The following is a 17,945-nucleotide window of genomic DNA, read 5'->3' as shown; positions in this document are numbered from 1 at the left end:
AAATGAAACAGCATAGAATTTCAACAAATAAGAATGGGTATGTTTTAAGCCGGGCATGGTGGCACACACCTTTAATCCTAGCACTCGGGAGGCAGAGGCAGGCAGATTTCTGAGTTCAAGGCCAGCCTGGTCGACAGAGTGAGTTCCAGGACAGCCAGGGCTACACAGAGAAACCTTGTCTCAAAAAAAAAAAAAAAAAAAAATGAGTATGTTTTGTTTTGGGTTTTTGGCATTCTTGCTGTTTGGCAATAAGGAAAGAAAGTGACCTGACCAGATGGCTCAGCAGATAAAGGCACTTGTAGTTAAACCTGCCAACCTGAGTCCTATCCCTGAAACCCACATGCTGGAAAGAGACAGCCAACTCACACAAGCTGTCTTTTGACATTCACATGTACCATGACAAGTGCATGCCTTCCCACTACAATCACCAACAGACACACACAAAGACAGAGATAGACAGACAGACAGACAGACACACAGACAGACAGACAGTCACACAGACACACACACACAGAGAAAGATAAGACAGTCAGACATAGAGGTATACAGACACACACGTTATAAAAACATAATACATAAATGTATGAAAACTTTAAAGAAAGCTATTTTGAACAACTGATATTTTGCCTTTTAATACAACTATACACCATTTTTCTCAGTTTCTCATTTAAAATCATGTTTAGATTAAAATTCCAGTTGAAATACATTAAAACTTTTTTAGAGATAGCTGAAGAAACATTTGGCATACATTTGTAATTTTAAAAAACAACTTAAGTTGTATACAACACAGTATATACCATAAAAATATTGTTAATTACTGAAAGATACTGGAATGCCTAAATAGTTAAAAAGAAACTAACTGTAAATCTTATTCAGATGTTTAATAGAGTTATTCAGTAACTTGTTGTGTGATACCTCAAGAGAAAAAACTCCTAAGAGGCCTGCATAAGTTAAATGGAGTCTCTATGAAACTCCAGTGAGACTGTCTGCAGCAAATTAGCAGGTACCGGCCCTGACCTCCAGTTGTTTCAGAGTTTTAAGAGCAAAATATGAAAATGTGACGATATAGAAAGCAGCTGGTGTTACAGAGTCAGGGAAATAATAGCTAAATGGCCAGGCAGGTACCATTTAGCTCAGGTTACATTGTATAGGAATAACTGGCTGGTCCAGATACCAGTTGTATGTGATAGTTTTAGCATTTAAAGTGTTCTTAAGAATATTTTCATGGGTTGCCATGACTGTAGTTTAGTAGCCTACTACAAAGTCTTCATGTGTGCACTCAGAGTCTCTCATCTCTCAGCAGCCTACCCAGATGTAAGACAAGTAATGTGAGAAAGGACAGTCTTCAGGGTCTGAGACCAAACATCAGGAGACTTCTCACTATTACAAGTCATCCTTGTTCAACTCATGAATGAATTGTGGTTTGTTTTATTTTGTTATCACTGAACAAGTAACACACTGATGCTTTGTGAGGTCTAGAACCTCAGATTAATAAGGATGTTGAAAGTTTAATGCCCTTAAAATAATAAGCATCATGTCTTATAATGGGAAGAATGTGTTTCTTGGTCCCTATCAATTATACATATATATATATATATTCACTATATTGAGTCAGTTGGTGTCTTGACAAGATATGCATGGCCTGGATTGGTCAAGGTATTGGGTATCTATAAAGTCATTCCTAGACATGTCTACCTGATCAAACTAGAACAAGGGAAAGGAGCTGCCTTTGACACCGTTATGTGACTAGATCTTTGGCAATGGACACTGGATACATAAGAGCACAAAGGCAAGACTAAGTATTTACCAGAGCATCGTGTATAAAAACTGACAGTGACTCAGCATCACTCACTCATTATCACTCAGTGATTCTTGGATCTTTTACCAGAGGTGCCATAAAAATGTAGTAAAGTAGAAGCCATCCAGATATAAGAGCCATATGTGATAGCAATGGTCACATAATCTCTAAAGTATACAGATAACATTTTGCTAGTCATTAAGTTTATCCCAAGGAATTCTTCAGATAACTAATAGATTCTCAAGTAGGATGGCCTCCCGCAAAGCTATGACAACTTGCAGAGACCCAAGGATATGAAAGGCTATATGACATATTAATGAGATGTGACAGAGGGTATAGTTCTGGCTTACATGTAAGAATAGTTTTCATTTCAGAGTCAGCATATGGTTTTGACAGTATATGAGTTATGATATAGTCTTGGAATGAAAATATAATTCTCGGAATTTCAGGCAATGGGTTCCTATGTGTTGAACAGTAGTACAACTTTTATGATGAGCTCTTTTGTGACTATCCGGATATCTAAAATGATTTTGAGAATGGGGGTACTTTTAGAAAAATATTATAAAGTGAGATTTCTTGACCTGTGGTTCACAAGAGATTGAAGATGGTTATATTTATGTCTGTACTACAGAAGCCATAGCAATCATATAGTCATTAAAGAGCTTTTAAGAGGCTGGGTGAAGCTGGTCCTGTAATGAATGTATTGTAGTATCATTAAACGTGGAGGCTGAGAGGGTGGCTATTGGCATAGGCAATAAGAAGAACATAGAAATCAAATCAACCACAGCAATATATTTATCAGCTAAACATTAGTTGTACCTAGTACTTTTAAGAACATTGCCAATAGGTTTCTAAATTGGTAGGGCCATGGAATAGTTTAGCAATTTACCTTGAGATTTTGTTTACTTTGGCTTTTAAAATAGACAAATTACACTGTCAAGTGATTAAATCGTGAGGTTAACCATCCCATCTTCTTTGAGTAAATCTTGGATATTGAATTTCAGTCTCTGAAGGGCCTATATTATTTTACATTAGACTGTATTAATTATTTTAATTGAGGGTAAAAATCTATGGCAGTCCCAATTTGTCAGGCCTATTACAAGTACCAAAAACTTAATTTAATTTATTACTATTTTGGCCAGAGCTTCCATAGCCAGTGTGAGATATTTAGTCAATGCAATATTTATGAAGATTAAAATGAGGCATAATTATTCATCATTTTATTACTTATAACTATTGTATACTATCTTGTGTCTATTGTCTAAATTTAGTAAGTTTCCAAAGAATATTTTTAATCTGATGTGCTCTATTGATTAAGGCCACAAAATTTGCCAGTTGTATATCTCAATAGATTGTAATACTATTTCCAAACTTGTATTATGGAAGCAGAGAAAACAATGCTGGGTCCTTTGTAATTTCACTGTACAGTATTCTGTAGTATAGCTTAAACTAGGAAGTAAGAAACAGTTTTCCTTCAATTTCCTTTTTCGTATTTGTGCAAAGATCTTTATATTTGTTTTTATTTTGACTTGCTTTTATTTATTTTTATGTTTGTTTGGATAATTTTCAATAGGCATTATTCATACGTCTGTGTTTTTACTTTGATTATATTTATAACTCTTACTCCATAATAATTCTAGTATAATGAAAGTTAAAGTCTCCCTCATGGAAGTGCTTACTTCTAGGTTATAATCCTCTCTGCTTAAAGATAATTTTTTTAAAAAGTCCTTAGTTATACCATGAAGGTGCCAAAATGGTATTTTTATCTTTTTATCTCCTTCCTTAGTAATGTCTAACAAGTTGGCTCATAGTGCAGCTGCTTTTGTTTCATTAGATTTGTGAAGCCCCTCATTTAATTCATTTAATTCATACTTCATCCTTATTTTTTGCATAAATGAGAGATTATAAAGTTTTGAACACATTTATTTAGAACTCTTTCAAATAGCCTCAAGGGCTGTCCTGAAGGTCTCAGTGTTTACCATTTTGCTGAGATAGCCACATCCCCAACTCCTGGATTCAGCGCTATTTCTTATTATTATGGAGTCATTAACACTAAAGGGAGGACATTCCTCAGAAGGAAAGAGTCCTCCATTGTTAGGGGATCCAGAAAATATGTTCATTACTACACAAACAAGCCTTATTCACACAGTAGCCATCAACACTTGCGCAGGCTCACCCTGGGCCCTGTCCCAGGAGCAGAAATCATGTCACTCTGTTCCCACCAGGGCCAGGCCAGACTAGCCAACAAAGTATCACTGTCACAAGGTAAGAGCCTGTTCTGTAAAGAGTTGAAATCAGAATCTTGAATTATGATCCAATATAAGAAAGAAATGTCTAACCTTGACACATGGTCTAGGTTCAGTTAAAGAACTATCTCTTGCTTCTAAAGTTTTACAACTTCTAGCATAGAGTGATGAAATCTGTAATAAATAAAAATCAAGATTTCCAGCAAACAACAGCATCTCATTACTAAAGCAACACAGAAAAAGAAGAGAAGAAAGTAAACAAAAGCCTTAGGTGGTCATGATCCTTTCCTTGACAAGTCTGTACTATACAGTCAGGATTTTTAGTTAAAACCACCTCTAAAACAGTTCCAAAAAGGCACAAGAGAGAAAAAGAAATGATCTTGGCTTTTGAAATTTTATGCATGATTGAGTCATCCTACTACAGACCTGCATGATTTAAATTTCCTGCAATATCCAGTGGAAAATATGAAGGCTTCCTATTCAGCTCCCCATACCTGAGGCTCCATGTAAGGAGGTGGAGAAAGCCTTCCTGCTCACAGCCGAACATCAAACACATTTTCCATCTTCTTAACCAAATGAATACAGTAGAAGAAATTCATATGTCATATTATATACATATATATGAATATTTCCCTTGTCACCACATTTTGTATTCTCATTCCACTTCAAACAAAATTAGTTCCTTTCAACTTACAATGAAATGACTATAACATGCTGTAGAATATGATTCGACGAATTTTCAAAGTGACTGTCATTTTATCTAATACAGGTTCAAATGATAAATGCCTGCCCTGAGTCATTATGGGATGTATGTCAATGTTACTACTTCACATTTCTTTCAGTTTTTAAGCAGTTATGGGTACAATTTATGCTTAATAATTCAAGAGAAAATTGGAAAACACTGTACAGTAACATGAAATACAGTTGTTTACTCAGATTTTTCAGTATTTCACAATGGCATATTCTCTCACGTATGTTTTTCTGCAGGTTAAATTTCTTTTTGGTTGTTAGGTTGATGGATTGATTGGTTTTGATTTTGTGTGTGTGTGTGTGTGTGTGTGTGTGTGTGTGTGTGTGTGTGTTGTATGTGTTCATGTGTGGTGGTGGGATGTGGAACTGTTCCCAAAAATAAGGATTCAGGTCGGGGATGTCAAGTTGGCCTCTCTATAGTTGTTCACCTTATTCCCTTGAGATAGGATGTCTTAGCGAATCTGGAAACTATGTAGGAAGGCAAGAAGCCTTACTGGCCTCCTTGTCTCTACACTCCTGACAACCTGTCTCTGGGATTATAAATGTATGACTACAGCTAGCTTTTTAGTTGGATGCTGACATCTGCAAAAATCCTTAGGGGGTATGCAGCCTGGACACTTAACTACCAATCAGTCTCCACAGATCATGTGGAATAATGGAAAATAATAAGAAATGGTAATCCACATATTGTCCTTTATCTGTCTAAACTTGGTGCGTGGACTTGAATAGTTGCTTAAACTCTTCCAATTTATTCTCTTAGTTTTTGAGATAGAGTTTCTCTGTGTATCCCTGACTAACATGTAACTTACTCTGCACACCAGACTGACTTCAAACTCAGATATGCCTGCCTCTGTTGAGTTAAAATATTGCACCACCATGCCTAAATTATATTCTCATTTTGATTTTCATAGTTACATAGTGTTTGCATTGTAATTTTTCTGATGTCTTTGTTCTGTGTTTTTCTAGTAAGAATACTACATATGGCATATGGAAGTTTTGTTGTTCATTTTATTTTCATTTGCTTATGACATGGGTTCTTGTTATTTTACCCTTCTGGATAAAAAAACTTGATCTTCCTATGTCAATCTACCTCCAAATCTGGAGGGTATGATACCAGAAAAGAAAGTTAGGAAAGTATCTCCAAGTCTTTTGAAACTCAGGTCAGCTCACAGAACCCCATGAATTTATGGGATCACCATATAAGCTAGAAATTGCAAGCAAAATACTGCAAGCTCTATCTGGTTTTCTTATGTACCTACAAATCCCATAAACGGGGTAATTATTTTTATTTTCTGTTTGGCAGACAAATACATGCTATCAATTGTACTACAGAATATTTTAAAGAGACATCTAAAAAGAATTTTCCTATAGTTTATATAAACTCAGTATTTCAGGCGCACTGCTTATATTGAACATGGGAAATTCAAATGGAGATTTGTAGCTAGGATATTTTCCACATTCACTGAATCTGTGTAAACTAGTAAACTACCAAGCTAAATGTCAGAGTTTCATTTTCCATGTTTTTTTTTAAAGAAACATTTTATAAAATGAATAAGTTCTGAGTTTTAAACTTGTATAGTACTTATTTTATTGTTACAGGTATTACCAATTAAAGTTTTAATAAAAATATTTTTACTCAAAGTCAAGGTTGGGGAAAAAAAAGTGTTTCATTGATAATAAAAAGTCAGTGGTACTTTTGTGAACCAAAGCAAATAATTTAATACCCATACATTTAAATTTCATCTTATCATGAACAAATCAACTCTGCAGTTATTTTTACTGTCAAGATAATTTGTTCGCTGTATTTCGTTTAGTCTTTTGGGAGCATAATGGTTTCCTTACTGTTTACCCAACCCTTTGTACCTCTTTTTAAATTCTTAGAAATGTCCTATTAATAACTATAACATGATTATAAATACAGATCTATGGGACATTTTTTTGTGAGTGACAGTCTTTCACTAAATGGATCAATTATATATTCAAAGACTGAGCATATCTCTCCTCTTTGGATTTAGAATCTGAAATAATTGGTTTATAAACAACAGTAGTTTCTGGCCCTTTAGAAGAACACAGAAAATAAACTTTCTAACTGAGCACCCTATTTAATAATGTGGATGATTGGGGGGAAAATTATGAAAGCTAACATTAAAAAAAAAAAGCTCTGAAAACCCAGGAGGTTCACAGAAGGGGGTCGAAATTAGTGGTGAACGTGCACTAACCATATTAGAAAAATTTGCTACAAGATATTTGTAATTATTAGATAGTGGACAAAGGATCCTTCCCAGAAAGATCAAATATAAATCAGGAAGATAGGTGGAGGGTTTGAAATAAATCTCTATATAGTAAAACTATCAAGTCAACATAAACACATGATGCAGAATGCATGAAAGACATGCTCTTTATTTCTTGGTGGCATCAAAAATGCAGATACTTCAGAGGTATTTGTGAGAGGCACTGGGGAGGTTAATTTAGACTATAAAGAGAAGGAGGCTTTGTCAAGAAAATTAGAGATTAAGAAAATGGATGCATGTTGATTGTAGAGTAATTCATATGTGTCTTGAATTGTGCACTGGTGCTTCACAGTCTTGCTATAGATGGTGCATTGGAAGGGGCAATTAATATCACAGAGGCATTAAGACCTACTGCCTGAAGCCTTTGTGGTATCGGGACTCAGAAATTCAGTGTTGTTAGCTGACTCAGGGAGTACAAAACCTTCTGATGACCGACCTGCATGGATTCCAATCAGCCAAATCCCTGTGGGATAGTTGGATAAGTTACATTGACAATTGTTCAATTTACTGAGAAAATATAACCAGCAAGGTTGTCAATCCTGACACTTTGCCTACAACCTTTCATGTTAGTATTTATATCCTTAACCATATCTATATATCTATTCAAGTGCAAGTAAATGCAATTAATTATCAAGTTATAGATCAGATTTACTTAAACTGAAGGGGATCTTGAAATGAACCTTCAGGTATTTGTATGAAATTTGCATTAAACTACCATAGCTGGAATACTGTTGCCTATATTGGGAAAATTCTTTGAAATTCATTAAAACAGCCTTTCCTAAATGTAAGAACAGTAGAAAATCTACAGAGTGTTTAAAAAAAAAAAAAAACTTAGCTTCAAGAATTTTAAATTATTTTTAGCTTATGTCCCCTAAATTTTGACAGCATTTAACATGCTATGACCTATCTATTATATATAGATACATGAAACTCTGTAAAATATATTGGCTGTTTTCTCTCTTCTATAAAAAAGTCATAGTATTTTAATTAATAAAAATATAGGGTAAGATGAACATGAATTTTTAAAGTTATATGTTGTTACTCTTCAAAATACCATTATTTATTTCTGAATTAAATAACAGAAAGTGACATTTAGACCATCAAGACAGCTCAGTGGTTAAAGCAGCCTGCTACCAAGGCTAAGAACCTGTGATCCTCCAAACACAAATTGTAAAAGAAAAGAAGTTTGATTCCCACAGGTTCCCCTTTGACTCCCTTCACATACAGTTAGCATGTACAACAACACATAGGGACATGCACATCACACAATAAGTAACAAATAAATCACAGATTATTTTTAAATGGTTGAGTTTAGAACCTGTATAATTTATTGAGAATTTATATTCTAAACTATAAACCTTATAAAGTTCTCATGTTAGTAAAATTCTAAGCATATTCAGTAGTATGCATTTCTTGATGAAAAATTTTTCAAGGACTTCTATGGAAAAATATCTTGAGAAGTTCTTGAATGTATAGAATGAAATAATTTCTTGTCAGAAATTCAAATGCTCAAGACATGAAAGTTCTCATCTTTTCCAGAGTTTTACTTAAATTTCCAAAGTGTAGAATGTGTCAGAAAGGGTAAAGGAAGATAAAAAGCCTCAAAGCAAGGTATAGGTGAAGAGGAAATGTAAGGGGGTAGATTTTCACCATTCTGACCTGTGATTTTTCTACAGAATCATGAATCATTCAGATCTGAGTTTCTGTTCAGACTGTAGCTCCACCATTGTTACCTTTATGTTAAAGTTCCTGCTTGGCCAAGTCTTTGCTACCTGTGAGACTGAATCACCAATTCATACTTACCCACACTTCTCCCCCAAACTAAAAGTGCCAGAGATATGGATGTGTTTCCATGGTAAAGTGCTCGCCTCCCAAATGCAAAGCCCCCATTCTCATCACCTGTAATATCAGAAATAAAAATGCCACAGATACCTCCACAATCCACAACATCATGTTTCCTTGTATTTATCACTTGTGAGACAAGATTGACAATTTTTTCTGCAATCCTTGATATTCCTTCCTCTTCTCCATCCCAGTATAGGAACAATAAGCCAGAAAGTTGTGTGGACTAGCCAAACATATTTTCAGTTTTATTTGGCTTTGATTTTCAGATGTTATCTATGAATTCCAAAAGAGTAGATTTTTACCTAAATGGTATTCTCTTCTGCAATATGATATAAATTAGTATGTAAAGAGCCAAGCTTTGTGGAATGAGAATATATTTTTTGTATACCAGAAAATATCTTGTGCCACATAAATATTTGACATAGATTTGTACATGATTTTTCTATAAGCATAATTCCTTAAGAAATTCATTTTTAATTTATAGTTGAACAATAAATTATTACTGAGTTTCCTCTGCCTTGTTGGTTCTTTTCCTTGGTTTTGTATTACATTTAGAAGAAAACGTTCATAGTTAAATGAGGGATTGTATCTAGGAATGTTGATTTAAACCCGAAGAGTATCACTAGTCATGAAACGGATATTTGTAGTTACATGAACAACATATAGTCTGCTATGTACTTTACCTACCTGCGACATCAGCCAATGCACTAGTCCTTTTCACAACATCTCATCCACAAAATAGTATTGATTTTCTTTATGCTGACATGCCACTGAGAATTTTGTGAACTTGGAACAAAAAATTGCCTTCCTATGGATGTTTGTAGCCTACACCATGGAGATCCATCTCAGATTGGCCACAGTCTTCTTGATACCTCCTCTTCTGGTTAAATAACATTAAGAGCTATATTTTATGGATAGTCTTTAATATTTTTTACACTGAATAAGTACTTGGTTGCATTTGTTTGCTTCAAATAAACTTCTTTCCTTCCCAGGAAGCATACACATGTTCTCTTGTTAATAGAATTCCAAAGAACAATTTTAGTCAGTGCTTACTACACTTGAGAAGCAGCTACAGGCATGTTAGTGGCTAGCTTTCTTTGTTTAATGAAATCCAAGCCACAAACCATTGATCTCTTCATCTGGTGATTGGTTTGTATTCCAATTGGCTACAATCTAACATTCACCATATTTGTTTTGTTGTTTTTTCACTTTTTTTTTCCTGGAGTCTGCAGTAAGTTTTCTGTGAATTTCCTACTTGACAATGACGTTGATAATAATAGTAAGTCTATTTACAAAGCAAACATTGGATTGTTCACCTTGCAGCTTTCTATCATTGATTTTATATAACCTTTATATCTTAATTCTCCTTCGCATATATTTCTGCTTCAGTGTTTTGTTTATATTTCTGATGCTTAGGAATACAATATGGATATGCTTCCTGATAAAGCTGGGGTCAGAGTTTTATGAATAAAACTGGCTGCTGATTACAATTTATTGTTGCACTCAATTGTTATGAAATATACCTTCTATCAACAGTTAAATATAATAAAAAATATAAAACTATTCCTTCATTGTTTTTTATTCTCTGAGAATTCCCTTTGAGAATTCCCTTCAGTATTTAAAACATAGTATTATTGGTTCTTTATGAATATCACATCATGTAACCCAATCCCACTCATCTCCCCCTGTCCCTCCTTGTACCCATCCTTTCCCCTTGCAACCTCCCATGCAACAGATTTGTCTAGACTTCTTTGCTTGCAAATGTTCATTGTAATGATTGGTCTGGTACAAGGCCTCTAGCATCTGCCACTCTATCAGTACTGGAACACCAAGGAATTTCTGTCAGATATCCTTTTATTGCCCTGTGTGATGGTGATCCTGTAGTTTCGGATCTACAGGACTGGCCCCTTCATATACTCCCACAGTCATCAATGGGGTTTATGTAAGAGTGGGCCACTTCAAAGTCCTAGATTTGAGCCCCTGAGGTATCTGAGCTGGACAGCTTTTCCATTCTCAGGCCCTTGGAGCAAGTCATCAGCAATCCCCATAACCAGAGCCGGCTCTACTCTGCTGCCCAGAAGAGGTATAGGTCCTTCAGAGCCAACTCTCCTACTCTGATGAACTCAAGACCAATTATCTTGTCTGATGTAGGTGGCAAGGGGTAAAAAGGGGAGATCTTTCTTAGTCATGTCACCACACAGCAGACAAGTGGTCAGGCCAGCTTTTCTCATGGTTATGTACTCAGAGCTGGCTCTCCTGTGTACCCACCACCAGGGTCAGCTCTACTGTGCTACCCAGGTGAGGTTCAGGGCTAGCTCTCCTGAGTACTGCATCTGGTGAGGGGCTGGGACAGCTCTCCTGCTTTCATGACCTCAGGACCAGGTCTTCCAACTGCCACAGATGGCAAGGGGCAAAGGGGTAGGAAGGTATCTCTCCTTTGTCCATATCACCACATGGGAGAAGAGGGGCAAAGCTAGCTGGCCCATGCTCACACTCTCTGGACCTGCTGCTCACTTATAATTCCCTCCATGTGGCAGCGTGTGCAGACCCTCTCTGAGTACTATTGTTGGCTAGTGGCAGGTTCAGCTCTCGTGCTCTTCTGCCACCCAGGGACAGATCTTCCATGATAAGGAATCTGTTTGGCCAGTTCTGCACAGCCCATACACAACAATATGCCCCTGGGTGACAGCCTAGACCAGCCATGTCTGCCTGGCCTTTGGTATAATAGGTCAGCTGCAGGGCAATGGACCCAGTAACAGTACAGGCTAGGACCCCTCCATGATCCCAAGTACCACCATCAGCTACTTGCACCAGACTATTCTAACTACCCTCAAGTCTCCAGTTCTGCCTTTCTTCATTGTGACCACATAGTTCTGTTTCTTTCTCTTCCATTTCCCCATCACTTACTTGCTCCTCTTAGTTGCACCCGGGATCTCTGAGTCTTTGGAGTTGTCTCAGGTTTGAAGTCAGGAGTGCTATGCCCTGCGTGTGCATTATGACTCAAGGGAGGGTCATCTCAGGCATTGTCTGCCCCATTAAGCCTGTGAGGAAATGACTGGTAGTCATTTATTGCTTGCTTTTTCAGGAAGTATTAGGGTATTAATCATTCAGATGTTCACAGGTCAGAACACTGAGCATAGACATAGCGTCGTTCCTCTCTATCACCTACTGACAAACATGCTACATGGCACAGTAGCCACATCAGCAATGCATCTAGGGACAGGGTCTTCAATTTTTTAAGTATCTTTAATTTGCCGTCTTCATATTTGAAGAATTAAAATCATAAATTTTCCCACTGAGGCAAAATACTATGTAATTTTGTGCAAATTATTTCTTAATAACTTATACTTCATTAGGTTTAAATGGCTTTTTGTTTCCCAAAAATGGAAAGGCCAAGTCTTAATTTTAAAGTCAGTTAACAGGTTCTGGGTCTCTATTATATTGTCTCTAGAATATAGGCACTGAAAGGAATCCTGGGAAAATCTTTCACTGGAATCTTTATTTCAGTTGAGTCTGTTGTGAGCTATTTTTCTTGTTCCATATCCCCAGATGAATGAAAATTAGATGTGGATTCTTTTTCAGTGCCACTATTTACTCTATTAATTTGACAAAGTAATATGTTAATTTTCTTTAAACTGAGTAAACAATTATACTGTGTTCTTGGTTTTTAACCAAGAAATGAGAATCTCTGTAAAGAGATATTAGAGAATTTAGCACAGTTCATAGGATATTTTAAAAAATGGTAGAATAATTTTAACGATATTTGGAATAACCTCACATCCCTTAGCCATTATTTTTAATTACATATAATTGTTTCTCTTCACTGTTTCTTAATTCATTATTCAGAGGATAAGACAAAAATGTCTTCAAAATATTTAAAGCAAAAGATTTTTTAAATAAATTTCAGTCACTATACTCATAAAAACAAACAAATAATAATGCCTAAAAGTAAATTGAAAGTATAAATTCTAATATCCTTTCATTGACTACATTGGAATAAGCAGTAAATATTATTTGTTTATTCTGATACCATGGTAAGTAACTTTACATGTCTGGTTTTAATTCAAACACCTTTTTTTTTTATTTTTATTTTTTAATTAGGTATTTTCTTCATTTACATTTCAAATGCTATCCCATAAGCCACCCAGACCCTCCCTCCCCACACACACCCCTACCCACACACTCCCACTAACTGGCCCTGGTGTTCCCCCGTACTGAGGCATATAAAGTTTGCAAGCAAAGGAGCCACTCTTCCCAATGATGGCCGACTAGGCCATATTCTGATTCATATGCAGCAAGAGACACGAGTTCCGGGAGTACTGGTTAGTTCATATTCTTGTTCCACCTATAGGGTTTCAGATCCCTTTAGCTCCTTGGGTACTTTCGCTAGCTCCTCCATTGGGCGTGCTGTGTTCCATCCAATAGCTGACTGTGAGCATCTACTTCTGTGTTTGCCAGGCCCCAGCATAGCCTCACAAGAGACAGCTATATCAGGGTCCTTTCAGCAAAATCTTGCTAGTGTATGCAATGGTGTCAGCGTTTGGAGGCTGATTATGGGATGGATCTCTGGGTATGGCAGACTCTAGATGGTCCATCCTTTTCTCACTGCTCCAAACTGTGTCTCTGTAACTCCTTCCATGGGTGTTTTGTTCCCAATTCTAAGAAGGGGCAAAGTGTCCACACTTTGGTCTTCCTTCTTTTTGAGTTTCATGTGTTTTGCAAATTGTACCTTATATCTTGGGTATTCTAAGTTTCTGGGCTAATATCCACTTATCAGTGAGTACATATCATATGAGTTCTTTTGTGATTGGGTTACCTCACTCAGGATGATGCCCTCCAGGTCCATCCATTTGCCTAGGAATTTCATAAATTCATTCTTTTTAATAGCTGAGTAGCACTCCATTGTGTAAATGTACCACATTTTCTGTATCCATTCCTCTGTTGAGGGGCATCTGGGTTCTTTCCAGCTTCTGGCTATTATAATTAAAACACCTTTAATCTGTTAAATTTCATGATGACATTATCAGGTCTGACAATTCTAGGAGTATAGAGTGATCTGAGTATGTAGATCACTATTTAAGCCATCTCCCCTAAAATTAAACACAACTGCATGTTTAAACAAGTAATTGGTGGTCCATGAAGTTATGATATGGTATGCACATATGTGTATGTACTTATTTACCTGAAGTGGTCTTTATAAGAGTTAAAGCTGCTCGTGGAATCATCTTTAACACTCAACAGAATCTGCACCCCTCCATTAATAGTTCACATTTTTGATAAAGTAAAGATATGTCTATTAGGTAAAACAGTTATACTCTTATTAAAAATTCAAAGAAGGTTTAATCACAAAAAAATACTAGTATAGATAACCAAGTTTTATTTTATCAACACTTATTTTTTAATATGCTTTAACTGAAACAAAACCCTTGATTTTGCCACTACCCTTTTTTTGTTCTAGATTCTCTAAGCTCTTTCAATGCCTTCCTACTCTCATGTTGTCATCTTCTTTTTTTATTATTGTTCGATAAATATGTGTATGGACAAATATAAAAATATAACCTATTGAGTCTATTTTTACTGCATACATATATAAAAATATATTATTGGATATGCATATATATGCAACTATATTATGTGTGTGTGTGTGTGTGTGTGTGTGTGTGTGTTTGTGTGTGTGCGCATGTGTATGTGTATGTTCAGGGCTGATCAATCTGCACTAGACATCCAGAAAGAGGGATAAATAAATAAAAATAAATATTATTTTCCCCTTCCCTTTCTTCTTTCAACACCTCCTATGTAACCCTTTTCCTCTCTGTCAGTATATATATATATATGTATATATATATATATATATATATACACACATATACATATATATACATGTTCAGTATATTTCATGGTGCTTTTATTTTGTACACATTTCGGAAAAATCTGTCATATATATAATTTTTCATACAATCACTTACTCTTTCCAAGGTTCCTTATTGTTTCGAGAATCCATGTGATGATATGATGTATATATTTAAAATATGATTTAGTAACAGTGAGTTAAAAACTTGAGAGACTTATTGAAAAGTAAAATATATTTCTTGAAAGTCCCTGCATGGGTTTCTTTTCTTTTTTTTTTTTTTTTTTTTTCACACAGGTGGACTATGGAGTTTGCTAAGATAGAGAAGTTTAGTGGAGGAGGTAAAAAAGCTCACTTTCAGTGTACCCAGGAATCTCGCAGGCTTCCTAGCAGTATGTTCTGGCAGATTGATAATATACAGATCATAAGTCCTAGCTGGGCTACAATCTCAGCCACTGATTCTGTGGCAGAAATGTGACCAATTGAACAAATTCTGTGGGGACAATTAGTATCTCACCAAGAAAATAAACTTTCCCAAGGCTTGTTAAAAATAAGGGTGATAATAAATTTCTTTATACCAATTGAAATAAAATGCTATTAAAATCCAAATTAAAATATATTTTAGAAAAGATTATTCATATTCACAAATAATCATTAATTTAATAATATTTAAAAACCATATAATTAAATAATGTAAAGAATGTATTGACATAGAAAATAAAATTAACTTTGTATTTAATGATTTTGAAAATTTTAAGAGTACTGTTACTATAATTGTTTTAAACACACAGATGATGTCTTATTTTAAATAGTTTATAACAACTCTAGAAAAAAATAAAGTATCTTTGAAAATATCTTTAACTCTCTAATGTGTACCTTTTGTTTTTTCTCTAGTTGTTTATATTAGTATGTATAAACTAGTAAAGATAGAAAAATATTCTATTTCTACTCACATTTTTCATTACATTTACTTATTGTTGTTTGATTGGGTAAGTCTATTGCATGCCTCCAGAGGTCAGAGAACAAGTTGTGCGAGTTTGATCTTCCCATGGCATGGTGTCCAGGAATAAAAACCAGGTAGTATCTAAGTTTTTTCGTTTCAACATAACACCATGACTGGAAAAAAAAAAAAAAAAAAAAAAAAAAAAAAAAAAAAACGTGCGAAGGAAAGTGTTTATTTGCCTTGTATTTCCATATTGCTGTTTCATATTGAAAAAAGGCCAGGAACTCAATAAAAGCAAAAACCTGGAGGCAAAAGCTGATGAAAAAGCAATGTATATTGTCTTGCTGCACATGGCTTCCTCAGCCTGCTTTTTTTTTTTTTAATTTTTATTTTGTCATTTTCTCCAATATTTCTTTTATTTTTAAACTTATTGGGTATTTTATTTATTTATATTTCAAATGTTATCCCTTTCTGGTTTCCCCTTCCAGAAACCCCCTATTCCATCTGCCTCCCCATGCCTCTATGAGGGTACTCCCTCACCCACCACCCACTCCCACCTTCCTGCCCTGGCATTCCCCTAAACTGGAACATCAAGCCTTCATAGGAACAAAGGCCTCTTCTCCCATTGATGTCCAACAAGGCTACACATATGGCTGGAGTCACAGGTCGCTCCAAATAATCTTATATAGTTATTTGGATGATTGGCCTTAAACACAACTACATAAGACCAAGAATATTTAAATGCTTCATACACATTAACTGTAGCTGCTCATATTCTCATGCTATTGATGTGTCCCAAAAACCCATTTGCAGGAGTGTCTTCATGTAAGACACTGAGGGACTTTGCCTCCAGGTGGTTCTAATTGGTAAATAAAAATGCCAGCAGCCAATGGCTGGGCAGGGCAAACAGAGGAGGGACTTTAGGATTCCTAGATTAGGGAGAAAGAGGAATGGAGGAGAAGGAGATCCGCTATGCCAGGAGAGGAAAAAGAATAGGAGAGCTCCCATGCCTGAGGAGAGTAGAGGGCAGGGAGGCATAGCTGACATTGGAAGAGCCAGGAGAGTGCGGCCCAGCACAGCCAAGACATAATATAGGATTTAGTAAGTAAAACTTGGGATTATTGGTGGGAAGTGATTAACGGGATGGAGGTAAGGAAGTGTCCCAGCCATTGAGCTAATTAAGCCATATGAAAATATAAAGGCAGTATATGTGTCTTTCATTCAGAAACACAGGACATTGAGGAGGCACCACTAGGTTTTACTTAATTATTTTCTATTTCTACAATTAATTATAATTATTTTCATTTATATATAATAAAATTAGCATTATAAGTAAAATAGGATTATTTCACACATTTCAGTCATATCTCCAACAACTTGAAAACATTTCTTATGGTATTAGAAGCAAATTCTATATACTCTAACAAATTCTATATAATATAAACATGTGGAAATATCATTATTTTATAACTCTCTGAATTCTGGAATTCCTAATACCTGTAACAGATTTGTTTTTGTTTCTTAATGGAGTTTTCTTAAATATAGAAATAATTCAGAATTTCATGTAACTGTAACACTATAGTAGCAATTTATCAAACATATGTAGAAATTGGAAAGCAATATATTGCTTTCAAATGATTAATTCAAAATAAATGAATGATTCTTTTAAAATTTACAAAGCCATATAATACCAACAGCTTATTTTTCCATGAAAAGACAGGAAACATTGGTTTTTTTTTCTCTCCAATAGTAATAATAGATAGAAGTATTGTTAACACTGGTCAGTATTCTCATGATTTAGTGAGTTAGACTGAGTGAGTAAATCTTAAGTTAAAGTTAAATTTTGGATACAGACTTTTATAAATCGACTATGACATAAAAAAATTAACTTATTTTTTAACAGAAAATAAATTGAACATTTTGAAGAGATTTTTCATCTATGTTAAGAGATAAATTCTATCATACATATATAAGTGAGAAAAAGTGTTCAGCACATTTGAAAGATGACCTGTCAAAACTAAGAGAAGCTGGGAAGATGAAACTTTCTCAAATAGCCTCAAAGAGGTGCACACTATCTCATAGTAGTATAATGAGACCAGGAACAAAAGAAAATGGTAAGAGCAAACCAAAATGTGTTTATAACAGAAATTTTAGGACAATCACTCAAAACTGAGCTTCCCCAAAGAAAGTTAGCAAAGGTAGTGAAATTTCCAGAAGGGAAACC

General features: G+C 35.2%; 1 protein-coding gene and 1 non-coding gene across 13 annotated transcripts in view; one reads left to right on the top strand and one right to left on the bottom strand.

Moving 5' to 3' along the window:
* Csmd3 (CUB and Sushi multiple domains 3) overlaps nt 1–17,945 on the top strand; it is a 1,211,921-nt gene that overhangs the window by 979,732 nt on the left and 214,244 nt on the right. The window lies entirely within an intron of this gene.
* Nucleotides 12,018–12,154, bottom strand: Gm23530. The gene has a single exon (XR_003951690.1). It is a non-coding gene; the product is annotated as a small nucleolar RNA SNORA17 (small nucleolar RNA).

Source organism: Mus musculus, chromosome 15, assembly GCF_000001635.26.
Source record: "Mus musculus strain C57BL/6J chromosome 15, GRCm38.p6 C57BL/6J".
In the NCBI taxonomy this organism is placed as follows: domain Eukaryota; kingdom Metazoa; phylum Chordata; class Mammalia; order Rodentia; family Muridae; genus Mus; species Mus musculus.
Note: the sequence above shows the minus strand (reverse complement) of the source record. Positions and strands in the feature narration are given on the sequence as shown.